Raw genomic sequence first — 14,262 nt, 5'->3', positions numbered from 1 at the left:
GGGCCTCATGTAGGTAAATAAAATTTACCGATTCTTAAATACCGACCCGTACCAAATCGGTATTTAAGAATCGGTAAGTTATATGTAGGTAACAAGTCGGTAACATTTACCGAATCGGTAACATTCGGTATTTTCCGAATCGGAATTTACCGAATTGGTAAATACTGCGGTGGTATTTACCGAATCGGTAAATACCGAGGTGGTATTTACCGAATCGGTATATACCGAATCGGAAAATACCGATTCGGAAAAACGAAATCACATGACTGTTTGAAACAGCCAATCCTGTGCAACCAAACCCCACCCAAGTAGGAAGTGGCCACACCCAGGCAGGTGCACTCAATCAACAGACTCAGGAGAGGCTTGGAGTGCAGAGGAGAGGCAGGGAGCCAGTGGCTGATTGTTGAGACCAAACTACACTATGTCCAGCCAGAGGACAGGAGGGGAAAGGAGGCGCAAGGTGAAATTCAGCCCCAAGGAACTCCAGGTGCTAGTGGAGGAGGTGGTGAGGCAGCACCAGAAGCTTTTTGGGAGGCAATCCCTGCAAGTGGCAGAGTGTGAGAAGCGCACCATTTGGCTGGCAATCCAGGCGCAGGTAAATGCCGTGGGAGTGACCCACAGGGACATTGATGTTCTGAAAAAACGCTGGTACGACCTGCGCATCGTGACTAAGAGGAAGATGGGGGACATCCAGAAGGAGGCCAGCCGGACAGGAGGTGGAACTAACAGGGCACCTGCCCTCACCGAACTGGAGGAGCTGGTGCAGTCGACAATCGAGCCCGAGAGTGTCGTGGGCCTTGGGGATGCCGACAGCTCTGCCAGAGCCGCCACCCAACAAGGTAAGAGGAATGCACAGCAATGTAGCCCCCCCTACCCCTATCCCACATCCCCCAATGTGAAATGAGTATCCCACTCCAGTCCATGTGTTACTGCAGACAGGCAATGCATTATGGGAGATGTAGTCAGGGATCCCCCACCATGAGCAGAATAGCACAGAACAATGATGCATGGTACAGACATTAGCCTAAAGCAGACAGAGGACAATGTGAGAGTGTTACAACAATTTATTGTCTTGCTTGCAATGCATGCCTTCAGGTACACTGAGCTGATGTTGCATTTCTGTCCACAGACATAACATCGCGCAGGACTGCAGATGGCACAGGAGAGGGGGCACACCGTCAATCCAGTTCAGCTATGGGCAGCACAAGTTCTGGCCAGAGAGCGTTGCCACTGCCACCATCCCCAGTACCTGAGCCTGCATCCCCAGTACCTGAGCCTGCATCCCCAGTACCTGAGCCAGCATCCCCAGTACCTGAGCCAGCATCACCACTCATGCTGGAGTCACCGGCCACATCACCACCTGCAATAGTGAGGTCGAGGAGGCGTGCTGCTGCCAGGCTGCGCGTGTTGCACACATCATCTGATGACAGCAGGGGCCCGGAGCCAAATACTATGCCCCAGGATGGGAGACATACCACTGGGCCCTCCACCTCACAGGGAGAAGACACGGGAGCAGGACGGCGCCGCAGGTCGCGTGAGCAAAGTCCACCACCAATCCATCTCAGCCATGGGGTCTTTGGGGGCCTTGAGGCCAACATGTTAAAACAACAGCGCCTGCAAACAAAGGCAGTAATTTCAGTACAGCGGCATGTGCGGGGACTCATTCAGACACATGGACAGGAACATCGGCGCAATGGCGGCGGGGATTTCTGACATGGCAGCGGGCCTGCGGGACGTCTCACAGTCCATGCAGCTGTTGTGCAGCAAGTTGGACGCAGAGAGAGCTGCAAGGCGCCGGGAACGGCAGAGGGGAGACAGGCACACCAGGGCACTCAACCGCCTGGCAACTGCAACATCACTTCTCTGCCGGCGCTCAGTGAACATGCAGGAGGGCCTGACACACTGCAGCAGCGACGTCACTAGGGGGATGGTGCAGGTCACCAGTGCCCTGGAGGTCCTATTGACCAGTCAGGAGGCCACAAGTGGTGCAGGGGATGCTGCTGAAAGCATGGACACCAGCAGCAGGAGCAGCATCACACCCCCCGTCCCAAAACCACTCAGGAGCAGCAGGCGGCATGGGGCTGGCACCAGTGAGGAGGCTGAATCCGTGCCATCCCACAATGTAGCGCGTGGCCGCAAACTTTGATGCTGCACCGCGTAGCAATAGACTATTCGGTGACGTAACCCTGGTCTTCACACTTGTGAATGTGCAATGTTACCTGATTTGCATTATCTTGGTTTCGTGGCGTAGTGGCGCATTATTAAACTACTACATGACAACCAACAACTGCCTGTGTCCCCTTACTTACTCAGAAATAGTTGCATGTGATCTCTGCCCGTCTCACTCTCCCATCTGTTGCTGTTGGCACTCCATCTGCGTTGGCCTCTGGCTGTCCTGTATCATCCTCATTGTCCTCAAATCTGTGAGTTCCACCTCTGTACCTCTCCTCGTGGCAAGGTTGTGCAGCATTGCACAAGTGGCGATGATCTTGCAACAGATGATGGGTGTGTACTGGCGTGCGCCTCCGCTCTTGTGGAGGCAGCGGAACCTGCTTTTCAAAAGTCCAAACGTGCGCTCCACCACGTTGCGAGTTGATTTGTGTGCCACGTTATATCGTCTCTCACTGTGGGTTGATGGGTGTAGGTAGGGAGTGAGGATGAATGACCGCACGGCATATGCACTTTCGCCTAGGTGAGTAAAAGGGAACCATCAGTCACATGCCTCAATACACTATGATTTGCAAGTTTCATGGGGCGTCACTGTTACTTACCTAGCAGGTATCCCTCTCCTAATTCTCCGGCAAGCAGTCGTGTGTAGATCCCACTGTTCTGGAAGATGTATGAGTCGTGGGTGCTCCCAGGAAACTTGGCAACAATGTCAGTGATGATGTTCCCTGCATCGCAGATAACCTGCACATTGATGGAGTGGGTGGACTTTCTGTTTCTGTAGATGTGCTCAGTGGCAGCTGGTGGGCAGATTGGGATGTGTGTGCCATCAATACAGCCAATTACATGGGGGAACTGTGCCATGCGATAAAAGTCAGTTTTAGTTTTCTGCAGGTCAGCCTGTGTGTTTGGGAAGCTGATGTAGTGGTGCATTCTCTGCATCATGGCATCCAGGAACTTCCTGAAGAAACGGGACAGGCAACTCTGGGATACACCGCCCACCGCAGCTATCACCACCTGGTAACTGCCAGATGCGAGGAGATGTAGGCTGCAGAGTACCTGCACATGTGGTGGTATGGCATGCGCCCTTGGTGTTGGCTGGTCCAGGAGTGGGTGCAGGTCCCTTATCAGGTCCATGATGGTTTGGGGGTGTAGCCTGTACCTTTCATGTATCTCATCCTCAGTCAGTTGGAATAGTGTGATGCGCTGTCTGTAAATGCGTTCCTCCCGTCTCCAAATCCTCAGTCCTGCTGCCTGTAGACGTAGACGCCTTGCAATGACATACAGAGCGGCCATGTTGTCCACGCTGATGCATTTTGGGATTTCTTTTATGCACTGTTGATGATTACCACCTGCTTTCAATCTGTGTTAATTACCGACTCTTAATTACCGAATTTCATCGATTTCTAAAATACCGAATTTACCTACATGTCTTTTTCTGTTTTACCACTTCATATTTACCACTTCATATTTACCGAATCGGTAAACATGTATTCGGTAAATATGAATCGGTATTTTAGAACTCGGTAAATATGAATCGGTATTTACCGCTTCATATTTACCAATTTTAGGTTTTTGGCCTCCTACATCTCACTTGACTAAATACCGGTCGGTAACGGGAAATTTACCGAATTTCAGCCGTTACCGACCGGTATTTGGCTACCTACATGAGGCCCTTAGTGACATAATCACCATGACCACCATATTCCTCCACTTCTAAATCTGATCCTTTTGCCTGTGGGTTACCATCATCATCTGGATAACATGATATGTTTAGCTCTTTATTAAGACCTCCTATATCAAAGGTAAAAATCTTACTAACATATGCTGCCTATAAAACTCCAAATCAAGCGCTGCAAGAGCCATTGTGGGAGAATGGGAGTGGTATGAGAGGCGTTCCCCCTTTTACCTGGTGTGCAAGCAACAATCCACAAACCCAACAATCAAAAATATTAGCAATACTATGCGTATAATGCAACATTTGAATAAATAAATTGTTCTGGTAAGAAAGCATTTCTCATCTAACAGTGAAAGAGTAAAATAATAATGTTCAGGTGTAGGTGTTGGGCATACACGATACAAGTGTATACATAGGAAATTTCAAATGTAGGAACCAAGCTATTACACAAATACTCGTAACATTAGATAAACTTGATGCCAAATAAATTAATTTCCATTTATGTTTAGTCTCTCTCAATGCAGGGTGTTGAATATCCGGGCGTTCTTCCTCCATGTTTGGCATCCTAAAATCAACAATGTCTTTAACTGTATTGCCTCTTAAAAACGCTGCACAAAAATGTTCTTTTTCAAAAATGTCTATAGTTTACGCCCAATGCATATGTCCGTCAATGGGGAATTTCAGAAAGAAAGCAAACATTTGAAGCTGTCAAACAATATTTTTCACCTTGATCAAAGTCCAAGCTAAAAAAAATCAAAAATCATTGAAGACTTGTAGTTCAATAAAACCATAGTAATGAAAAAGAAAGTCAATATAGCAAGTATTCAAGAAAGGTCATCCACAAGTTCATCCTCTACAGCCTGAAGGATCCTTAAATAGATAGCTTTTTTTCAAGAAATATTTCTGGGCCAACTGGTGGAAAGTTCAGATTCTATTTCCAACTCTGGGCAGAGCAAAGTAATATACACACAGATAGTATCATCAGTTTTATGCACCACAAATCTTCTTCTTTCCATTCAAAGATTCTTTTCTCTTCAGCTCTTGACAGTTCTCAGTTATTTATTTCAGCATTTCTTGACTCTTTGTTATCAGCTTGCCATCAGAGTGGCTCATACAGTTCAAAATTTGCATTACACAGTTCATTCAATGTGGCATTCTGTATTTTGTTTCATGCAATTTGACCACTCATGTGCTGAGAAACTCTGACAGAGCACCATCATTCCTTTGCATGTTTTCAATCCAAGCTTTTCACTTTTATTTTCACTTTGATCAGTTGCAGACGTTTCAGCTATGGGTGCAAATGATTTTTCAAGGGACCACTGCAGACATTTTGGATACCCTTTCAGCCAGCTTTTTTCTTCCTCCACTCGTTGGCCCACAGCACTTATTTTTCCTTCAGTGGCTGCACCTGACTCATTCACCTCTTCACCTCTTTGACACCGCTATCATCTGAGTCAGTTTTCACTTTTTGCTTTTCCAGTGCAGTTTGCTTTAGTGCTGCTTCAGACTGTGTGTGTTCCCTTACAGCTTGACTAACCCTCTTCTGTTGGCTTTTGACCACTGCTGGCATCTTTTCTTGAAGAGGAGCTGTTTTATCAGGGGGACACGGGACCATAGTGTGTGAGAGGCATACACCCAATTTGGAAGGCCACCACATTTCACAACAGTCTTCGCATGGATCATTTGTAACAGTCCTTTCCATTTCACAACATCTCTTAGATCAAAGTTTTGGCACCAACCATTATGCAGGTCTTGTGTAGCAGCTGCAATCTGGTGAGAAACTGCATGCTCCACATCAGCCAGACCTTCACAGCAATGGCTAGTCTTTTCATCAGTGATTTTCACAAGTGCATTTGCATGTACATATTCAAGCCAATTCAGTGATGCTGAAACAGAGTCTTTTGCAAAGTGTAACTCTGTGCTGTCCTTGTGTTGCTTTATTGTGCTTGAAACTTCAGACAGATAGCTACAATCCAATCTTTGTCCAATCTGTGGTTCTGCACACAACATCTTTGAGACCTCATTATGATCTTATTTCAGAGAAACTGGCAATCTATACCTTGGCATCAGTTTTTGCAATAACACATTTGCTACTATACAATTGTCACTTTTCTCAGATTCTGTTCTGCTACAACATTGCTGTTCTGCTTCAAAACATTTCTTGTTCCTCTTTAAGTCCTTTAAGTCCTTAACACAAGCATTAAATAAACAGTATCCTTTTCATATTCACCTGTGAAAATTCCATTGAATGTATATGCTAACAGGACACAATATTATACAACTGAATTAGCATTTGTCTCTCCCATGACAATAATGACTCTCATTTGAGCAGTTATACTACATGTTATGGTAAGGTCAATCAATTTCGAATTTTGGGCTTATGTAACTACTGAAAGCCATGAAGCTTTGACAACATAATATAGAGGGATCACAGTGTGTGCTGCTCCTAATCTGTCATTGTTACCTTTCAAACCTGGGCAATCTACAAAATGGACATTGTTGGGCTCAATCAGACGTTCATCCTTAAAGTCTAACCTTGGCTTTACGCATAGATTCATGACACCTAGACATTCAGATTCAAAAACCCATTTGTCATGGTTATATCACACTTTACATAACCCTCTTATGGCATTTTTACATAACGTTTACACAACCCCTTACACAATGCTTACATGCTGAACTGTGGAATCCTGATAAACCCCTACCCACGTCATCTTTGTGGATAGGCAAGGGAGGTTACAGGGGTTGGTGGGCTAACAGATTATACATCTGTGAACTTTTGCCCTTCGGCAGGGCAGGACTCCTTACTGTGGCACGCAAGTATTATCAGTACAACCAGCTTTCAGTGTACATGTAACTTCTGACTTTACGAAATTTCCTGCAGAAACACAAAAATGGGGGCTGGTAGACAAAATAGAAAAGGAGTAGAGGGTAACTTAAAAGATGTAGGACTTGGGGTCTCCAGGCCCTATGGGGCGGTAACGTGACACGAGCGGTCGGGCCACCAAAGGTCTGTGTGTAAAGCAACCATACAACACGCACCTCACATGCGACGAGGAACACACACAATAAGTGACGCCACATTGTAGGAATTATGTAAATACTCAAGTTTATCCAAGTAGATCACGTTAGATGCAGTTCATGAGGTAGCAGTACATTTCATATGCGGATAATACAATAGCTAGTGATGTACATATCAGTCAGGAGCTATAAAGGCTGTTTCTACCACATATGCAATTCATGAAATGACAGTACTGCCGGGGGCACCACTACCACTCACGTAGCTGCACACGCGCGTTGGGCGCGCTAACCGGTGACGACCTCAGAACGGGGCACCTAGCATGGAGAGCTACTCGTGATCTCTGGCACATAGCACTGTAATAGGGAATATAAATAACAGAGCGCTACTCGTAATCAATAGCGTTTAACACCTCAATATGGCACAGGAATAACAGCGCGCTACTCGGACTTGATAGCACGTAACACTTCAACCTGGCACATGATTAACAGCGCGCTACTCAGACTTGATAGCACGTAACACTTTAAAACAGGGCATGTAAAAACAAAGCGCCACTCGTAATCGATGACTCTCAGTACCTTGTAGCGGAGCGTATAACATAAAGCGCCACTCGTAATCAATGACTCTCAGTACTTTGGAGCGGAGCATATAACATAAAGCGCCATTCGTAATCAATGACTCTCAGTACTTTGGGACGGAGCATATAACATAAAGCGCCACTCGTAATCAATGACTCTCAGTACTTTGGGACGGAGCATATAACATAAAGCGCCACTCGGAATCAATGACTCTCAGTACTTTGGGACGGAGCATATAACATAAAGCGCCACTCGTAATCAATGACTCTCAGTACTTTGGAACGGAGCATATGACATAAAGCGCCACTCGGAATCAATGACTCTCAGTACTTTGGAGCGGAGCTTCCAGCGGGGAGCTCCGGTGCAGTTCGTTGGGCACCGCGCTTCAGTACCGCTCGAGGGGGCACACGGAAAGGATCCCTCGGCGGGGTCTCTTCCGTCGTGAAGACAGGGGGGGGGATCCCACGGAGAGGAAACCCGGCTAAGGGTGCGGTGTGGCTCCCAACCCGCAGGGGGCACACCGGGGGCGATCTCAGCCTCTGGGCTTACCTCGATCTCGGCGTCAGCAGGCGTCCGCTCCCACGATGATGGGGGAACTCGGACCCGGCCTCGCACACCTCCTCACGCAGCTGAGATGGCAGCGACGGGGCCCCGGGCTTCTCCGCGGGCCTCGTGACACGGCAGGGCACTTCTCCAGGCCTCCAGGCCACGGCGGTGAGCGCGCTGGCTTCGTCGTCACCAGGGGGCTCAAATTAAGGATGGGGTTCTGTGCTTAGCGGAGCACGCTGCCGGGGGTCCCAGACCAGGGCAGGGAGCGCAGGGGTCACAGCGCTAATACCTGGTCGAACCCCGGTGGTTCTCCAGTCAGCTTTGCATCAGGGCTCAGGGGTCAGTCTGGACACGCAGTCTCAGTGCTTGGTGAATAGTTTTTAGAGTTCAGTCTGGACATGCAGTCTCAGTGCTTGGTGAATAGTTTTTAGAGTTCAGTCTGGACACGCAGTCTCAGTGCTTGGTGAATAGTTTTTAGAGTTCAGTCTGGACACGCAGTCTCAGTGCTTGGTGAATAGTTTTTAAAGTTCAGTCTGGACACGCAGTCTCAGTGCTTGGCTTGTAAGTTTCTGTTCTTAGATGTCAGATAAGGTCTTATTGGCGCAGATGTATCTGGCGCCCTTAAGGGGTTCTGTTACAGGGGGTTAGGAATGGAGAGGGCGACTAGATCCTTCCTAGTCAGGCTGGGCAGAGAGTCTCTGGGTCCTCCTACTGCTGGGCAAGATCAGTGGGTTTCACAGGGTCCCTCACTCACTTAAGAGGCAGCACCTAAATCCTGTCACTCTCAGAGGCATAAGTCCCTGGCTAGGCCCTACCGCCTACACTCCTGGTGGATTCTTCCAGCTCTGCTTCACCCCAATGGCCAACTCACCACAAAAGTTTCCCTCCCTCTCTTAAGTAGCCCTAGGTCAGGTGACCTCTAGCCAAGGCGGCAAAAGAAAAACCACACCTCCCTTCTAGAAGGTTCGAGCACATTCCAGGAGCTTCCCCACTCTACCTATGGGACAAAAAGGCGGGCTGGAGTCGCAACATTGTTGTGGGGCTCCAGCCAGCTCCTGGCAGCTAGGGTGCTACTATAACAGGCCACTCTGCAGTAGCAGGGGCCTGTGGCAGCCATCTTGGGTGAGGCGAGCACCTGCACCTTAACAATACAAAAACGAAAAAATTCAGGGAAAAAGGGCCAAGTCCAACATAACCCCCTACCAGCCAAAAGCCAGGGTAGACCGATCAATGCCTTAATGGTCTTCCCTGCTTGGGGCGAGAAAAGGTGGACGCAGGCCCGCAACAGTAGGAGCACCCGCAGGTTCTCCTCCGCTCTGGAACCCGATGGTTCCCTCTCAATCCTTCCTGGACCAACGAAACCACCCCACTGGGGCTCCCTAGCTGGTTGTGGCCAGGACCGGCCCCTGGGCCATCCAGATGTCTCTGGCCCTCGTGGTCTCGCAGAGTGGGGGGCAGTAGCCCCAGGCCTGTTGTGCCCGTTGACCACTCTCCTACTTTTCCTTGCAGTCCTAAACTGCCTCTGGTCCTTCCACCTGGGGTCCACACCCTTAGGCTGACCAGCCTTCAGGGGCGAGGCTCTCCTCCCCCTAACTCTCCTTCTGGGGTTCCTCACCCTACCCTGCGAGGCACCCTCAGACCACCACTGTCTCCTCAGTACAGGGCCTTGACCCTTCAACTGATTCCTCAACCTAGGGTCTAAACCCTTAGGCTGAGCCGGTGCCCGAGGCGAGACCTTCCTCCCTCTGCACCCCCTCCCAGAGTTCCGCACCCTCCCACCTGGAACGGTACCTCTGGAAGTCACTTCTGGGGGGCCACTGTTAACAGGTGCCCCACCCGCCAGGTCAGGCAACCCCTGAACCTGGCACCCCAGCCCAGGATCTAAACCCTGAAACTGGGTCAACCCCAGAACCTCAGGCGCGCTGGTTACAGTCGCCCTGGGTCCTCCTGACACTAGGGGCTCCCTTTCCTCGGGCGGCACATCGGGACAGCCTAGGCTCCCAACCTGGGGCGCCCTTGCGGAACTCTCCAGGCCCTGAGACTGCGGTTGGGGCACCTCGGGACACCTCCCCGTCTCACTCCTTCCTATGGATAGGTCGTGAGGCCCTACAACCCTCTCTCCCTGGGACCTAGCTGGGCTATCTGCCACCTCTCCCACCTCGCTGGGTTGGAAGAGCCCTGCACCACCCCCTTCAGGGTCACCCACCAATGCCTCCTCAGACACCCTGGTGATGTCATCCTGGGGTAAATAAAATTCTAGCTCCTGTGGAGCTTTCGGTATGCTGCCACCAGTGTCCTCACTGGACACATTAATCTGGAGGGCACGCAGCTCCAACTCCTTCAGTCGAAGCTCGTGCGCCATCCTCCTCTCCTCCATTGCCCATCTCTTATTTCCTCTTTCCTGTTCCAATCTGGCCCTTTTCCTTACTTTCTCTTGTTCTAACTTGGCCAGCTCCCACCTTAACTGCCTCTCTTCCCTCCTGTCCTCGTACTCCTCTGGAGACGCGCTCCTCCTCGACCCTGTCCTACTACTGGCCCCAGAACGTCTCCCTGGGGGCACATTTTCGGATACATCTACATTTAGTATGTTGATCACTTCTTGGGCGCTCTCTTCCTGAGGTGCATCTGGCGCCTCCTGTCCCTCATCCACTCTCCCGTCTGGCTGGGCTTCTACCCATGCCCTAATGGCGGTGCGGAGTTCCGGTCCTTTGGCCCTCCGTACCCCAGGCACCCCCATCCCCTGCCCGAACTCCCTTAGTTGCTTCACTGAGTACCCCTCGAGGTCAGCTAACCGGAATTCCATTCTGGCAGGTGGGGACCTAGACACTAAGGAGAAAAATTCCTAGGGTATAGGCAACAGTTATCAGCTAACCAGGCTCCTTGCACTCTCAAACTGGACAGTGGAAATAATAATGCAGCAATCAATGGTTTTCAAGCTCTGGAACAAATAGGCGTTTAATTGTGGCGCCCTCCGCCTCACGGAAGGGTGCTGTATGGTCACAGGTCCTTAGGATCCCACTGCTGCCACCAATGTAGGACCTGGGGTCTCCAGGCCCTATGGGGCGGTAATGTGACACGAGCGGTCGGGCCACCAAAGGTCTGTGTGTAAAGCAACCATACAACACGCACCTCACATGCGACGAGGAACACACACAATAAGTGACGCCACACTGTAGAAATTATGTAAATACTCAAGTTTATCCAAGTAGATCACGTTAGATGCAGTTCATGAGGTAGCAGTACATTTCATATGCGGGTAATACAATAGCTAGCGATGTACATATCAGTCAGGAGCTATAAAGGCTATTTCTACCACATATGCAATTCATGAAATGACAGTACTGCCTGGGGCACCACTACCACTCACGTAGCTGCACACGCGCGTTGGGCGCGCTAACCGGTGACGACCTCAGAACGGGGCACCTAGCATGGAGAGCTACTCGTGATCTCTGGCACATAGCACTGTAATAGGGAATATAAATAACAGAGCGCTACTCGTAATCAATAGCGTTTAACACCTCAATATGGCACAGGAATAACAGCGCGCTACTCGGACTTGATAGCACGTAACACTTTAAAGCAGGGCATGTAAAAACAAAGCGCCACTCATAATCGATGACTCTCAGTACCTTGGAGCGGAGCGTATAACATAAAGCGCCACTCGTAATCAATGACTCTCAGTACTTTGGAGTGGAGCATATAACATAAAGCGCCATTCGTAATCAATGACTCTCAGTACTTTGGGACGGAGCATATAACATAAAGCGCCACTCGTAATCAATGACTCTCAGTACTTTGGGACGGAGCATATAACATAAAGCGCCACTCGTAATCAATGACTCTCAGTACTTTGGAACGGAGCATATGACATAAAGCGCCACTCGGAATCAATGACTCTCAGTACTTTGGAGTGGAGCTTCCAGCGGGGAGCTCCGGTGCAGTTCGTTGGGCACCGCGCTTCATTACCGCTCGAGGGGGCACACGGAAAGGATCCCTCGGCGGGGTCTCTTCCGTCGTGAAGACAGGGGGGGGGATCCCACGGAGAGGAAACCCGGCTAAGGGTGCGGTGTGGCTCCCAACCCGCAGGGGGCACACCGGGGGCGATCTCAGCCTCCGGGCTTACCTCGATCTCGGCGTCAGCAGGCGTCCGCTCCCACGATGATGGAGGAACTCGGCCCCGGCCTCGTACACCTCCTCACGCAGCTGCGACGGCAGCGACGGGGCCCCGGGCTTCTCCGCGGGCCTCGTGACACGGCAGGGCACTTCTCCAGGCCTCCAGGCCACGGAGGTGAGCGCGCTGGCTTCGTCGTCACCAGGGGGGGCTCAAATTATTGATGGGGTTCTGTGCTCAGCGGAGCACGCTGCCGGGGGTCCCAGACCAGGGCAGGGAGCGCAGGGGTCACAGCGCTAATACCTGGTCGATCCCCGGTGGTTCTCCAGTCAGCTTTGCATCAGGGCTCAGGGGTCAGTCTGGACACGCAGTCTCAGTGCTTGGTGAATAGTTTTTAGAGTTCAGTCTGGACACGCAGTCTCAGTGCTTGGTGAATAGTTTTTAGAGTTCAGTCTGGACACGCAGTCTCAGTGCTTGGTGAATAGTTTTTAGAGTTCAGTCTGGACACGCAGTCTCAGTGCTTGGTGAATAGTTTTTAGAGTTCAGTCTGGACACGCAGTCTCAGTGCTTGGCTTGTAAGTTTCTGTTCTTAGATGTCAGATAAGGTCTTGTTGGCGCAGATGTATCTGGCGCCCTTAAGGGGTTCTGTTACAGGGGGTTAGAAATGGAGGGGGCGACTAGATCCTTCCTAGTCAGGCTGGGCAGAGAGTCTCTGGGTCCTCCTACTGCTGGGCAAGATCAGTGGGTTTCACAGGCTCCCTCACTCACTTAAGAGGCAGCACCTAAATCCTGTCACTCTCAGAGGCATAAGTCTCTGGCTAGGCCCTACCGCCTACACTCCTGGTGGATTCTTCCAGCTCTGCTTCACCCCAATGGCCAACTCACAACAAAAGTTTCCCTCCCTCTCTTAAGTAGCCCTAGGTCAGGTGACCTCTAGCCATGGCGGCAAAAGAAAAACCACACCTCCCTTCTAGAAGGTTCCAGCACATTCCAGGAGCTTCCCCACTCTACCTATGGGACAAAAAGGCGGGCTGGAGTCGCAACATTGTTGTGGGGCTCCAGCCAGCTCCTGGCAGCTAGGGTGCTACTATAACAGGCCACTCTGCAGTAGCAGGGGCCTGTGGCAGCCATCTTGGGTGAGGGGAGCACCTGCACCTTAACACTACAAAAACGAAAACATTCAGGGAAAAAGGGCCAAGTCCAACAAAAGAATACATTTTTTACCATTCAACATGGAGACTTTGGGCTTTGTGGTGAACAAAACCAAATCGCCTTTTTGTGCCAAGTCAGCAAACTCAGTTTCTCGGTTTTATAGTGGATACAGTGGAAGGTGTGCTGAGGTTGCCAAAGGAGAAGCTGAAGAAGATTTGGAAGGAGATAAAGAATACACTCAGGCCAAACTGTGTATTTTTTGAGAATATTAGCACATATTCTAGGCCTTTTATCCTCTACTATTCAAGCTTATTCCCAGGGCCATTGCATTATCAGGCCTTACAGAGATTGAAATCAAGTCACTTATGGGATGGATTGTGGTACTCAGAGAATGTTTTTCTTTCCTAGGAAGCAAGACAGGGGTTGATCTGACGGTTATTGAATAAGGATGCTTGGAACGGGCAAGCAATTTTTGAAGAATATGCAGATTTGATTGTGGAATCAGATGCAAGTTTGGAAGGCTGGGGTGCAAGTTGTGGATTGCTAAAAACCTGGTGTTCGTTGGACAGAACAGGAAAATAATTTGCATATAAATTATTTAGAGTTTTTAGCAGGTTCTGCTGATCAAACTGTCAAATGTTCTGTGGTCTTGAGAATGAACAATGTGTCCTCAGAGATATGTAAACAGACTGGGAGGTCCTCAATCGAAAGGATTGGCAGATTTAGTGAAAATCTTTTGGGAATATTGCATGGAGAGAGGGCAGTATGTTCAGGTCCAGCACATTCCAGGAATGTCAAAATCAGTTGTGGATTGGTTTTCAAGGAACTTCTATGATTCCAGCGATTGGATGATGGACAAAAGTGTGTTCATTGATGGGGTATTTTTCAAGTAGATCTGTTTGCAAACAGACTCACTGCTCAAGTGTTGAGATCTTTCAGTTGGAATCCAGATCCGGAACTGGCCGAGATAGATGCTTTTCTGCAGGATTGCAGAGGTCTTTATCCTTAA

The sequence above is a fragment of the Triturus cristatus genome, chromosome 4_2, assembly GCF_964204655.1.
Source record: "Triturus cristatus chromosome 4_2, aTriCri1.1, whole genome shotgun sequence".
NCBI classification, from domain to species: domain Eukaryota; kingdom Metazoa; phylum Chordata; class Amphibia; order Caudata; family Salamandridae; genus Triturus; species Triturus cristatus.
This window is presented reverse-complemented; position numbering follows the sequence as displayed.